We start from the raw sequence: 14,378 nt of genomic DNA, 5'->3' as shown, positions 1-14,378 counted from the left end.
GATGCAATATGAGAGAAACAAGGGCAGCGTACTAAAACGGCATCACTAAATGGTACTCTAGACTTAAAAAGGTCTGAAGATAAGGTTTCTAGATAGCAAACGCAATACAGGGAAGTTAACAAAGGAATAAGTGTGCCTCTATCAGCTGTTTAGGTCTGAGAGGTAAAGAAAAAACAAATACTTTGTACTTTCTGTGATGCATTGCTTGTAATGGTTTGTTTTGTTTTAGAACAGCTGCCACAGACAGCTGTAATTTCTCTTAGCCACTTCTCAATTCTTTCTTTGAGGGGGGCCACTTTTTAAGTTAATGGTTTGGTTTTTTTGTGCCAGTTAATATCATTCTCCCATTGTTTCTGGGCTCATCCAACAAAAATAAAGTAAAAAGAAAAGTAACTTTGATAAACAATGGGCCAGAAAATGCTTCCTCTAAGTCTTGCTGTGGTAAATATAGGCCTTGTCCCTGCCTTTGCAATTTCCACCTGAAGATTTTTGTGTATAATAAGAAACAAATTACTCAGTCCTTCATAATAATAACACTAATAGTAGTTGTGGAAATACTAATTACCAGTTCAGATTTTAAAAAAGCCAAATTAAAATTGGAAATATTCTTAACCTTAAGATGCTTTTTTTTTTCTCTTGAGGACAAAGCTGGATTAAAAATGAAGTGATAGTTTTATTTTTGTAGCGGAAGAGTATTTTATGTCAGCGGAAACATTTTTCAGGTGCTTTGTGTGTGTTCAGACATTTAAAAATGGCTTTCAAAAATACGCAATGGTTGCATGTATTATACATAAGACTCAATCATATAGTTGGATACAGAAGTAGCAGCAAAAAGTGCAAGCGAAGGATCTTTTCCAGTGTATTGGACATGGCCCCTGTCTGCTTCAAGCTAAGATGACAGAGCAACCGATGTGTTCAGTAACTATGAACAAGCAGTTCATCATTGCATGGCTGTAGTGTCAAAACATTAATTAAAAGTCCCACTTTCATGATGAGATCTTGTTTTATTTTGTTTTGGCAAACCTGCACTTATTTCAGTTTGTGAAGCATGCCCCATGACCCTTTTTGGTATTTTATGTGTAGTAAGCTAAAACTGTATTTTAATTCTGTGATGTTTCAATACACCTTGTACTCAGTTTGTGGCTTAGGAGTAACTGCTCAGGATGTCTGTTCCATCCTGGTAATGGGGTCAGCTGAACTGGACCCCAGTCCTGCTTTCATGGTATGCATTTTAGGATAAAAGCTATTTCATTACATGTCATCGAATCACAGAATGGTTTGGGTCGGAAGGGACTTTAAAAATCATCTAGTTCCAACCCCCCTGCCATGGGCAGGGACACCTCCCACTTGACCAGGTTGCTCAAAGGCCCATCCAGCCTGGCCTCGAACACTTCCAGGGATGGGGCATCCACAGCTTCTCTGGGCAACCTGTTCTGGTGTCTTACCACCCTCATAGTGAAAAATTTCTTCCTAATATCTCATCTAAATCTCCCCTTTTTCAGTTTAAAACCATTACCCCTCATCCTATCACTACATGCCTTTGTAAAAAGTCCAGCTTTCTTGTAGGCCCCCTTCAGATACTGGAAAGCTGCTGTAAGGTCTCCCTTCTCTTCTCCTGGCTGAACAACACCAACTCTTTCAGCCTGTCTTCAAAGGAGAGATGCTGTAACCCTCTGATCATCTTTGTGGCCCTCCTCTGGACCTGCTCCAGCAGGTCCGTGTCCTTCTTATGTTGGGGGCTCCAGAGCTGGACGCAGTACTCCAGGTGGGGTCTCACCAGAGCAGAGTAGAGGGGCAGAACCACCTCCCTCAACCTGCTGGCTACGCTTCTTTTGATGCAGCCCAGGATGTCATCTCCAGTGAGGTTGAAAATCCCACCTGGCTAGGAGTGTGTGCCAGAATGCCATCTTCTTGGAGGTACAAGGTGTTTCTTCAGCTTTTGTCTGTTGTAAAACTGTAAAAATATGAAAGAAGTTGAGAGCCAGTGCTTCATGAGAGTGAGAACCATGTGATGGGTAGAGCAGAGTGAGCAGCTGAAAGGGTAGAGTTGGACAGAGGAAAAAACCTTCTTAACTCTGAAAAGAGCAATAACTTACTTGCTCCTAGGATTTTTTAACATCTCTTTTTCTGCTGATCTCTATAAAGTTGGTTGGCTGCCTGTCTTTGTTCCTGCTTTCAGATTAAGTAGGACATTTGCCTTTGGCTCAGATTAAGCTTTTATTATGGGTTCACGTTTTGTAATACTGTTGAGGTCTCCTGAATTTTGCCACGTGCCTGTGCTGAAGCAGGCATGTCACTGATTTGCACTGGAGCTGCGTGCTTCAGGAACACTAGCAGCATGTGCCTTCACAAAGGGCGCCTTGGAAACATACTTTAAATATGTAATAACTTGGGAAATAAAAGAATCCAGGGGAGTTTGGGTATGTCAGAACGGAAAATCAGCTTTGGAGCTTTGAACTTCAAAAAACTAGAATTGCAAAGTCTCTTTTTTTAATGTACGTTTTTCCTACTCTTTTGAAGATATTTTTAAATGCCTGCCTTTCCTCCTTTCTGCCTTCACAAATCTTCACCCTCTGTCTTACTTAAAAAATAAATTCGAATAGATCTGGGATTTTTGACTATTTCAGTGTCGAGGTGCTCAGTCTAAGAAACCTCGATGGGACCTACTGTTCAGCCAGCGGAGATAGTGTGTCTCTGAACTGTAGGTCCTTTAAAGGTGTTTTGAGAATGACCTGAAAACGTTGGCCATTAGAGATGTAGTTTTGTTTGGTCACTAGTTGAGTGCGTAGTCCTCCTCACATGCAAGTGGGAGCACTGAGGGAGAAGCCGCTTTTCATAGCACGAAGAAGCTGTAGACCTCTCTCACTGTGGTCCAAATCTGCAGCAGTCTTGGTGAGTTTTATTTGGTTCTGTACAGGGAATGATAAATTTTGACGGATTACTCTGCTTATTTATCTCACCAGTAACGCTCCAAGTCTTTATTGGTGAAAAGGATTTGGGGAATCTTCTGCTGAACTGGTACAAATGTATCTAGTTTTTCAACACAAAATTGCCAGTAGTTCCTTAGGCCTGTCAGTAATGGTTGCAATTGGAGCAGGCAATGAAGTATTTGTAAATCTCATTTCTCTCACTTCCTTTCCTGGTAAGATAAAAATCAATTACTTGCATCCTTGGAGAAACGAATGGAAGTCTGCAAGATGGTGTTGGTTTAAAAAATAAATACCTGAGGATCTAGTACTTTCTGATGCCTTTATTGCCCAGATGTCACTTCTTAATCATGCAGTCACGGTGTTGTAAAACTGTCCAAAATGTTGGAGTAATCACATTTAGGAAGTTTCAACAGTGAGTTTTCCTAACACTGTTGTAAGTTTGTGTTTGTTCTGCAACTCCTGAATCAGTCCAAATGCTGTCTTTAATAATTAGATGGAAACATTTCAGTGGCAGAATCTCTGCAATTTTGGCAGCAAGTGACAGCCCCAGGTATTTTTTTAATTAGTACCTTTTTGAAATTATCTAAATCAGTCAAGTATGAAATAATTTTACCCAAATGATTATCGGCAAATTGCACTTTGAACCTTGCATCTGTCTTACTGTGTGGACACAATGCTATCTCAATAATGCTATTAACTGGATTACATATGTGGCTTCTAGCAAATTCACGATGCATAATCTGAATGAAATCTGGCGTACCTTTATAAAATTCATTTTAAAAGCACCTGGCAGCTTGGTACTGGCATTTGTAATATTACAGTTTTCAAGTGTAGTCAACAGCACTTTTCCTTATTACCTGCAACAGAGAACTTGATCTCATATTTATTTCATAAGTATAAATCATTAATTCTTGTTATTCTGGGTTTATGCAGCTGGAGTAAAGATACATGCGCTGGGCCTGTAAGAGCTGTAATCCTGATTAGAACCTAATGCTGAGTCAAGCTGTGAAATTGATATCACAAGGCATTATTCTCCTCGTCTTTGTCATTATTTCTTGAATTTAATATTTCACTCTTCTTGCATAAAAATATACATGTAAGAATCTAATGCTGCAAAATAACAATCCATAAGTAATACAACAGTGTCGCTGAAAAACGCTGCCTGAGAGATTTTCCTGGGCTAAAGAGGCTAAATGTAGTCTCTTTGCATTTTCACCCATGCCGGGCACCATGCTCATAACTGTTCAACCCCACCTCACTTACAAACGTACTGTCTGCAACCGTTCCTTTAGCCTACTCGGTCCCCGCTCACCCGTAAGCCTGATTTTCATTATAAAAGAATAGCCTGCCCTTAGCTACCCTTAGTTAGCTTCTGAGAAAAAGTCAGGTGCTTTGCTAAACCTTGTTTAGTACATCTTCCCTGTAGGAGCAAGGTAAGGAGGTGTTACTCTGTGTTTTCCTACAGCAATGAGGCCAGGGAACATTCAGGTATGGTACATAATGTAAGTAGAAAAAAAGAAATTTTGGCTCGTGTGGTGGTGTAAGAGGTCTGAGCTGAAGGAAATGAGCTGAGAAGCCTGAGAAAGCGCGAGGTAAAGCAGTGAAGGACTGGTTATGCTGTCAAAGTACAGAAACTTTTTGTTTCATTTTCTTCTACTAGTTCTTCTTGCTGGATTTCTGTGTTAATTTGGCAATTAAATTGCAAAGCAAAACATCCTTTCACGCAGGGTACAGCAGTGTATTTTGTCTGTATCAAGCTGTCTCCCCAGGTTATTTAGATAGCTCAGCGGAAGGAAGTGGTGGATCCTCAGGAGCTCAGTCTACCTTGGGTGCAGGATAAAGATGCCTGGTGGTTAATATCCCAGCTCTGGCTTTGGTATCTATGGCAGCTTTTGCAGAGGTTCTCATCGCTCCTTTGGGGCTGCAGTGTAGATAGACCGGTATTTAAACTCCTACAAATCGTTTATAGACAGGAACCCGACAAACATATTGGCCATTGAACATGATATAATTAATTCTGAGTTAATCATTAAGCTATTAAAATGATATTAAATGCTGGGAAATCTATGGCTTCTGTCTGCTGTATAGATTTAAGGCTTTTAAGGACTGACAAATCTTTGTTATCGTCAGTTCAGCATTATTGATACCCTTGGCCTTTAAAATATACAGCTTCAATTGCATAAATTAGGGTCTTTTATTGCATCAACAGCTTTTTAATTCTAATCTTACTGGCAGTCTGTAGCTTGTCATGGATTGAGAGAGGCAGTGCTAATAAGACTACAATTTTTAAAATAATTGCAAAATATGGTACACAGAAAATAACCAAGATGCCTTTTTCTGTTCTTTTACCCTAGAGCAGTGAATGCCTCACTTCTCAGGGGTTGCAGCCTGAAAGGGGGGCAGTGGATATGAATTTTCAAATAAATAATCTCTGTGAAGCGTTTCTGTCTGGACAAGACTTGAATAGGTCCCGAGGGCTTGAGAGGACTTGAGTGATGTGGGCTCTCCTATAGCAGTCTTAGGCTCCATGTCCTCACTTATGGGAGGGGATGAGGAACCACAGTTGGAGTCACTTGCAGATTTCATGTGGCTAGCGATGTTCTCTGGAAATAAACGGCAAACACTAGTTTGTTCCAGTCTTACAACTGTTAAGAAGCAACCCCTGATAAATTGTAATATGAGTTGGGTTAGGCTTCCTTTTAAAATGCAACAGTATAAGACTAAAGGTTATATACATAACTCCCATCTTTTATGTGAAGTGAGTCTCCTTTATGTCATTTTTAAACATTCGCAGTTCAGCTCCAAGTGCTTTGTCTGTATGTACAGTTGCACTAGAAGGGTACCTGTGTTCAAGCACGGAAGCCAGATAGTCTTTGTTGGCTGGCTGTAATAATGAAGGCAGTCCTTTAGGTCTGAAATGAGAACCCACACATCATGCAGCTGAGATGGGATGGCATTGCACTTCTTTGTCAGTTCGTTTTAGTTTCTTGGAGCATTTTTACTTTCTTTTCTTAGAGCTCTCAGGACTCCACGTTATTCCTAGGCATTAGGTCTTAGCTCAGTCTCTCGTCTGCAGTTAATTAGTTGTGTGGCTTTGGCCTGCCTTACTAGTAGTCCTCAAGCATTGTGTATCTGTAGATTTTACTTATTGGATAGTCTTTGTTAAATCACTCATAGTACTGTCTGCATTGGTTTCAAACTCTGCCATCCCTTGAATGCAGCATTGAATGCAGACGTTTTTCAATCTTCTCTAGCTCCTAATTACCCCTGCAGGTTGTTTAACAGGATACTTGTCCGTCTTTAGACTCCTGAGCTTTCTTGGAGCTGCTTGAAATGTTGGTACCCTTACTAAATATCCCCCTCAAGTCCTTGAAACAGTCCATAGAGTGGAGGATGTTCTGTTGCGTTGCGTTGCGTTCCATTCCGTTCCATTCCATTCCATTCCCAAACCTTATGTAGAAATGCTACCCTGCTAGCGCTGTTTGACAAAATCCAACTTCTGGCAATCTCCAGGAAGAGTTGTTTGGTACAGTGTTGTCCCAGCCAGTCTCCAGAGCAAAAGCCTTGGAAGGGAGCATACAATTTCAGAGCATCTGACAGCTCCAAGGTCTATGAACACATAGGCTATTTAGAGGTTCATTTGTCAGCTCCTGTGCAATTTCAAGTTCTGCTTCTCCAAATGGGTCCTCAGGGTAGTAATCCATCTGTAGCTGTCTTTCTCTCAGGATTTTTTTCTGAAATCTTAGAGTTTACAAGACATTACTTTTTAAAGATTGTCTAGCAATGGTGACTTCCTTGATTCTGCTGGTAGGTTGCCTGTGCCAAACTAAAACCATGGTGCTGGGGAAGTTTTGTAGTTGCAGTCTTTTGGCATCTTCAAGTATTGGTGGAGGAGTGTCTGTTTCAGAGTAGAAAGTTAACTATCACTCATATGCTATGAAAGGCTCCCCAGCTGCTGTCCACTTGGGAGTTCTTCCATCTGCCAGAGGTGGAGAAAACCTTCTCATTGATCTTATTTAGCACTAGCGAGATCTCAATGACATTTGGCACCAGCTCCATCCTGTACAACTTAGTGTTCATACGACTCCAGGGAGAACAGGGTGACTCTGATGGCTGCTGGGCTCTGGCTTCTCTGGCACCAGCCCATGCCTTTGGGGTAGGTGGATAGAGCTGCACATTTGGAAAAAGTTCTCATTGTTGCCTATCCCAGTAAAGCTTACTTCTAGGATACTGGTTGTCAGTATGCCCCAACAAATGGACAGAGTGTCCCAAGGCTTGACTGTCCAGCCTTTGGCATTCCAATGCTTTCTCCAATGTCCCTTGCTGATGATTATTTTTCCAGGGACTCGTTTCAGAAAAGCCCAAGTGAAGATCTTACTGGAATACAGGAGACCAGGACAGGTTCTTTTGCTCTAGGTGGGCCATGTTAGAGGAGTTACTTCTTCGTACCAAAGGAGACAGAAGATGGGGAGTGAAGATGCACAGCAGACTGTGTGTATTTGGAAATGCACGTTCAGGTTAGCATCCCTGGTGGCAGTGATTACATTTTCTCAAAGTGTTTCACAAGATGTTTGTAAGTTTCAGGTGTTTGCGTTGCAAGAACCGATGCTTTTTCACTCATCAAAGCCATTTCCAGATGCTGGAAAGAACAGCCAGAGTCATTTGCTGCCCCAAGGCAAGTGTGTATGGTGTATGTTCCTCTTCCCAGCCAGGTCAGGGTGGCCGCTAGCCTGGGTGCTACGTGACATAAGCCCATACAGAAGATGCCTGCAGGTCTGGCTTGGTGTCCCAGAGACATCCCTTTCTGGATGTGACTGTCAGTGTGCCTGTATCAGTTCTGAAGTACCCAGAGGTGACAGATCCTAAGGCACTATGTGAAGGGGCATCTGTCTTTCCGTGAATATTAAACGTGAAGACCAGAATGCCAACACGGTGTAGAAGCAGACAAAAAATACAAACAACGCTTGAAAACCTTGAATTTATTCACACAGATATAAGACTTACATTTGGAGAACTGAAGTTTTCTGTTCTCATATGCATCTCATTCTATAAATATTCAAGAGATTGGTACCCTTTTAGATTTTAAAATACTCAGGGTTACTTCTGCTTTATTGCCTTTTATGCCATTGTTTGGAAACAATTTTTGTTTGTTTACATCTGAGCTTAACATTGCATTGCAGTACAGCATTTAGCTACAGTAGCAGATGTTGGTGACATTTTATAGAGCATAAATAACAGCTGTGAGTTGTGAAGGCATAATTCTGTCAGGGGATCATTCTTACAATTTGTCAAACTAAAAGAGCAAATCTTGAGTGACAAATATATATGTATTTGCCAGGAGTTTATTTCAGGGATTGCTGAGTACCCACTGCTTTCATGGAGCTAAATATCACGGGGTGTAGATGCTGAATCAATGAACTTGAAGGTGTCCTAATGCCCAGAGCAATTCACACATCTGAGATGCATCTGCCCTTGCCTGGGAAGAGTCAAGTGCCCAAATGAGCTTCACAGATCTACCTGGGTGAACGGAGTATTGCTGTCACAGGGAAAAAATGCTCAACTCACATGTTTTAAATGAGGCTCAAAGGAACCTATTGATTTATTAATGACAAGTAACCAGCCAGTGAACTAAACTTTCGGGATCAGTGGGAGCAATGCAACAGATATACCGCAATACCAGACACGAGACATTAATAAACACTTACAGCTTTCTAAACTCTTCTCTGCAGCTCATCCCAAACACATACATGAACACATGTTCACAGTTACATACACCCCCATGTCAACGTGGGTTACAGGTGCACACCTAGCATCCCCCACTGTTGGGGGACATGGGAGGTGGGATGCTCACGGTGCTGTCGGGGCAGCTTGTGGAGATGGTGGTGCCCGCGGGGGACAGCTTCTGGCTGCGCCAAACCCCCTGGACTGCTGCTCCCTTCCCACTTCTCGCAGACGCAAACAGCCAGGCTTCTTTTATGCTTCTTTTCAAATTGGTGCCGCTTTTCAAAAGTTTCCCAGTTACTTTTTAATCCTCCCGGTGATTGTCTCTGGCAAGTTTTGGCACTGCTAACTTGCTCTTAGCGTTACTGGTTTTCTCCCAGAACAGTTACAGGCATTTTATTTCCCCACAGAGTTTTATGTTCACATTCCTGCCTTATCACCATTGTTATCCAGGCCACGTTGCCAGGGAGGGATGTATGCAGGCTCCTCCAGAGCTGAGGAGAGAGGTGAGCCTCGAGCCCTGTTTCTCTGCTGCTGGGGTCAGATGTAAAGTCTCAGCACATCTTTACCTCTCACGTTTGCATCCCTTCTCTGTGAGTACCTCGCTTACTGTAATTTTGAATATTTTTAGCCTAATGTAAGCATAAGCTCACCAAGCTGAGCATTTGGAGCAGATTGTGTCTCAAAAGTGCAAAAAGCAATGGAACACAGCTGTGTTGTAACTGTACTGGCCTTGCGTGGGAGCAAGGTACCAGCTCCTCCCTCTGCTCGCTACGCTACTGGTGGTGTTGCTTGTGCGATGAGACGCAGCAGTGCAAAGGGGTTATACATAAGAGAAGCATCTGACTTATTCAGGGTCTTTCCTCTAGAGATAATTAAGGCATCTCTACTTCCATTCTTCTTGCAGACATATTCTCTTCTTTTGCAGGAACATTTTTGTGGAAGCTAGGACTTTCGGCCTTGGTCTAAGATTTCTTTGGATGTGTCAGCCCAGGAATGTTTGCCTGCATACCTAAATGTGTATTTCGTATTTTCTTAGACTTCTCAGTGCATGATCATAACATATGGATTAAGAAAAAGTATTTAAAAGGCAGACAGAGTGTCTGTCAGCCTTTCTTGGAGTCAAAAAAAACCCAACAGAAACAAAATCAACTTTGAAACCTGTTTTTATCTGATTAATTATCATTGTAATGAGCTGTCAGATAGCTTTTTAAAGGCAAACCGGTGAAAAATTTAGTGTTTATTGAAAAATAGTCCATAAGAAGCAATCTATTTAATTAAAATATATATGTATAATAGAAAAGTCCAGAAAACGTAATAAAATCTTCACAAATGAATATTCAAGTGTTGCTGAAAAAATCTGTTAACATCTTGCCTGTTAAAAAAAATGGCCTCATGAGAAGACATTTTATTTCCTGTAGTGCACTTTTCATGCAACCATTTCAATAGATAAATCTAAAATGTTCTGCATTGTACCTGTAAGAGAATGTAAATAGTACAGTGAGCCTTTTCTCTCACTAGATGGCATTATTATCCTCAAAACAGAGACAGCCACAGACTGCTTTTTTTAGTGAAAGAGATGTACAAAAGAGTAGATTTAAATTACTTAGGTTAACTGTATTTTGTTTGGGTTCTGCAGATGTGGCAGGTTGAACAAATTTTTGTTGCATTACTGTTAATTCTTGAGCCTATCTGGACTGTTCATATTTGGTCTGGATTTGCTGGGTTTTGCTATCCGTACACTGATAAATATTGCAGAGATTGTGCAAGCATAATTCTAAGTTGACTTGTTACCAAAATCGGAAAAGGTGGCTCAATGACTGAAATACACAAAAGCAATGTAGCCTCAAGTCCACGTGTTTTTTTTTCAAGTCCATAAGACATACGGACTTAATATATAAGCCAGTGGTGTGTGAAGAAAAACATGAATTAAGAAATAGGATTCCAGAGCTCGGCGTTTTAGAAAAGGGAAGAAGCATATCAAGAAGATCAGAACCAAGGGTGAAAAGAAATAAACAACAACTGAGACCTAGGTGTTCAAAAGTATGGCCAAGATAGTAAGCTACTGAAATTGCTAGGAGTAAACGGGTGGATTTTAGGAACAACGGAGAAAAAAAAGAAAAGAACAAACTTTTTATCTGAAAAGAAGCATTAAAAAACTTTGTGAACCGTATGAGAGCAGAGTAGTTGCCTGCCTTTAGCACCATACAGTGCCAGCCCAGCCTGGTAGGACCTGTTGGATGCCTTAGAGGCAAATCCACTCTAAGAGTGGATTAATCCTGGTCTAACATCAACCAGGGGCTCCAACTGAAAAGGAGGCTCATCAGCCCCAAATTAGTATGAAAATTAAGGAAGGATGTTCAAGGACTCAGCTTGAGAATCTTTTCAATAAGTCTTAAGATTTTTCTATGTGTCAAGAAGATTTCTTTGCTCATCTTGATGCAGCATTGTCCCTCCAATGACCTTTGGAGCTATAAAGGTGTTCCTGAGAAGCAAATGTATAAGCTTTAGAAAAAGTTAGTTTTACAAAATTTTGAAAAATTTCCTAACAAAGGATAACCCGTGCAACTGTGCTGCACAGTTTTTTTGGTATTCATATTCTCCATAGGCATGTGTTATTGTCAGGACAAGCAGTTTAGTTTTCATTTTTCATTTGTAAGGGAAAATACTTGACCAAAGCATGTCTAAACACAAAATTCTTATCCAGCTCTTACTGCCTTCATCTTGATTGTGTCTCATAAAAGATGTTTTTGTTTAAATGTGACAACAAATAAACAGACTCTCCAGTCCTGTGTCTTCTCTTAGTAACAGGCATGCAGAGATGCACACACGTGTACCTGTGATGCATAACATACGTATTAAACTGAAGAAGAAGAAAGATTACAGGGACCCCTTCCTGTGTGATATAACTTTAAGAAGCCATCTCAGGATTCCAATGATGACACAATATATGAAGTGACCTATTCTAGTTCCTGAAGTCATTCTGAGCCTGCAGCTGGCCTTAACACCTAGATCCAACAGGAAGACAACAGAAGGAAGAGGAACCAGGAAGCTTGTCATGTATACTTGTCACTAACTTAATACTCAGAGTTCTCAGGCTTTTGGCCTTGTCTTTCTTCCTTTGCTTTCAGTGACAACAAATGCTGTGTAATATCATCCTTTTGGGATCTGAGCACCATGTCTTCAAGGAAAATACTGGCAAAATCGGATCCATCTTTTCTAAATTATGAGGATCATTGTTTTCTCTGGAAATCCACAGAAAGCACAGAAAATGACTTACCATCCGCTTCAAGCAAAACAGATGCAAAGGAGGTAGTTACAGCAGCAGGCAAGTTTCTGGAAGATGAGGGCGAGCATGGTTTGAAAAATGCTAAAGAGGAGACAACTGATCCAGAAACAGATAATCCACAAAAAAAAGAGGGAGAAAATTTAGGGCTATCAGAGGAGGTGATGAAGCAGATTATTGGAAAAACAAGAGAGGCCCTTGATTTCCTAGCTAAAGGTGAAAATCAGAAAGCAGTTGATATGCTGTCCAGTGTCATCAAGCTGAATCCACACCTTGCCAGCTCACACATGAACAGAGCCAGTGTCTTTTTGCAGCTGCAAGAGCCAACTATGGCCATTAGTGACTGTGACAGAGCTATTAAACTCAATCCCAGTTCAGCACAGGCCTATAAATTGCGAGGAAAAGCCCTCCAGCTTTTGGGGCGTTTAAAAGAGGCTGCCTGTAACATTTCTTTGGCTTGTAAATTAGATTCGGAGGCTCAGGCAAAGTTTGAGAAGGAGGAAGAGTCCAGTGAAGAGCTGGGGAGGGATGAGAGTGAGTTGGAGACAGACAATGAAGGGGAGATTGAGCCAGAAGAGGATGAACACCCAGAGATGAGAGATAAGAATTTGGAGGTAACCAGCGATATGATGAAACAGGCTGATGAAAAGAAAAAAGTGGCTTTTGATGCAGTAGGAAGAGGTGAATTTCAAAAAGCTGTTCAGCTCTTCACTGATGCCATCAAACTGAACCCACAGCTTGGTGCTTTGTATGTCAACAGAGCCAGTGTCTTTATGCAGTTGCAAAAGCCAAATGCTGCCATCAGAGACTGTGACAAAGCCATAAAAATCAACCCAAATTCTGCACAGCCATACAAGTGGAGAGGCAAAGCACTTTGGCTCCTGGGTCACTGGCAGCGGGCTGCCAAGGACCTTGCATTGGCCTGCCAGATGGATTCTGATGAAGATACCAATAATACGTTGAAGGAGGTTCACAGAAGTGTCCAGAGAATTGCCAGGCACCAAAAAAAGTATGAGGAGAAACAAAACACAAAGCAATCATTGGATGCTTTGCCAAGAGCAGGGAAATCCATGGCAGAAGAGGAGAGGGATCAGCTTCTGACTTCTAAAGAAAAGGAAAAAGCACAGCTTCAGAATGCCCAGGAGCATCAACAGGTTCACCTTTGGACCTCCCAGGAACCTGATAATAACTGTTGTAGGGAATCTGAAGAGCAAAAGCGATATCCAGTAGAAGAGAATAAGTTTTACATGGCAGTTCAATGCAGAGCTGCGGGGGAAGAAATGCCCAGTGGAGAATCAAAGGCTGAGGACAGTGAACTCAATACTGAAAATGAAGGATTGGCTGAAGATGATCTTCAGAAAATAAGAAATGACAACCTGAAGATAGCTAACAGGATGATGAAACAGGCCATTGAAAAGGAAAGGGAAGCCTTTCATGCACTGAGAGCAGGGGAATTTCACAAAACTGTTGAGTTGTTCACTGACGCCATCAGGTTCAACCCACAACTTGCAGTCTTATATGTAAGCCGAGCCAGTGTCTACCTGAGGTTGCTGAAACCAATAGCTGCCATTAGGGACTGTGACAAAGCAATAAAAATTGACCCTGGTTCTCCACATCCCTACCACTGGCGAGGGAAGGCATTCCAGCTCCTGGGTCGCTGGCACAAGGCTGCCAGAGACTTTGAACTGGCCTGCCAACTGGGTTATAATGAAGACACGAATTCCATGCTAGCAGATGTCCAGAGAAGGGCCCATGAAAGAAAGGAAAGGGAAGATGACTTTGTGGATGTAGCAGAGAGCATAAAGAAGGAACCAAGGGAGGCAGGATTAAGAACTTACAAAGCCCCCAAAGGTATGGAAAGAGTTATGAAAGCAGCCCTGGAGGAACAAGACAGCTGTCAGAAGGACAAATCTTGCAAAAAGGCCATAAAGAAAGAACAGGCAGAAGTCAAGCAGAAGATGTTAGCTGAGCAGGAGAACACACCACAGGAGGTGACAGAGCAACAGGAGTGTCTGGAACAAAAAGCATTGCAGGAGGCAGCGTGGTACCTGGAACGTGAGCAACAGTTGATTGCTTTGCAGGTGGAGTTGGAAGAGCAGTTTAAAACTCAACAGATGGGGCTTGAGGAAGAGGAGAAAGCTCCATGGAAAGTTCTGGAGCAACAGGAGAAAGCACAGAGGAAGTTGTTGGAAGAGGAAGAGAGAAACCGGTTGAAGACTCCGCAAGAACCGGAGAAAGCTCAACAGCAGGCTTTGGTAGGACTAATAAAAAAACAGAAAGAAGCCAAGGAAGAATGTGAGAGAGCTCGGAAGAAATCCCTGGAAGAAAAAGGAGTTGAAAAAGCCCTAGGGGAACTAGCAAGAACTCAGAAAAAGGCCCTGGAAGAATTGGAGATGGCTCAGAAAAATGCTCTGGAGGAACTGGAGAAAGCTTATAGAAGG

Source organism: Chroicocephalus ridibundus, chromosome 2, assembly GCF_963924245.1.
Source record: "Chroicocephalus ridibundus chromosome 2, bChrRid1.1, whole genome shotgun sequence".
Classification (NCBI taxonomy): domain Eukaryota; kingdom Metazoa; phylum Chordata; class Aves; order Charadriiformes; family Laridae; genus Chroicocephalus; species Chroicocephalus ridibundus.
This window is presented reverse-complemented; position numbering follows the sequence as displayed.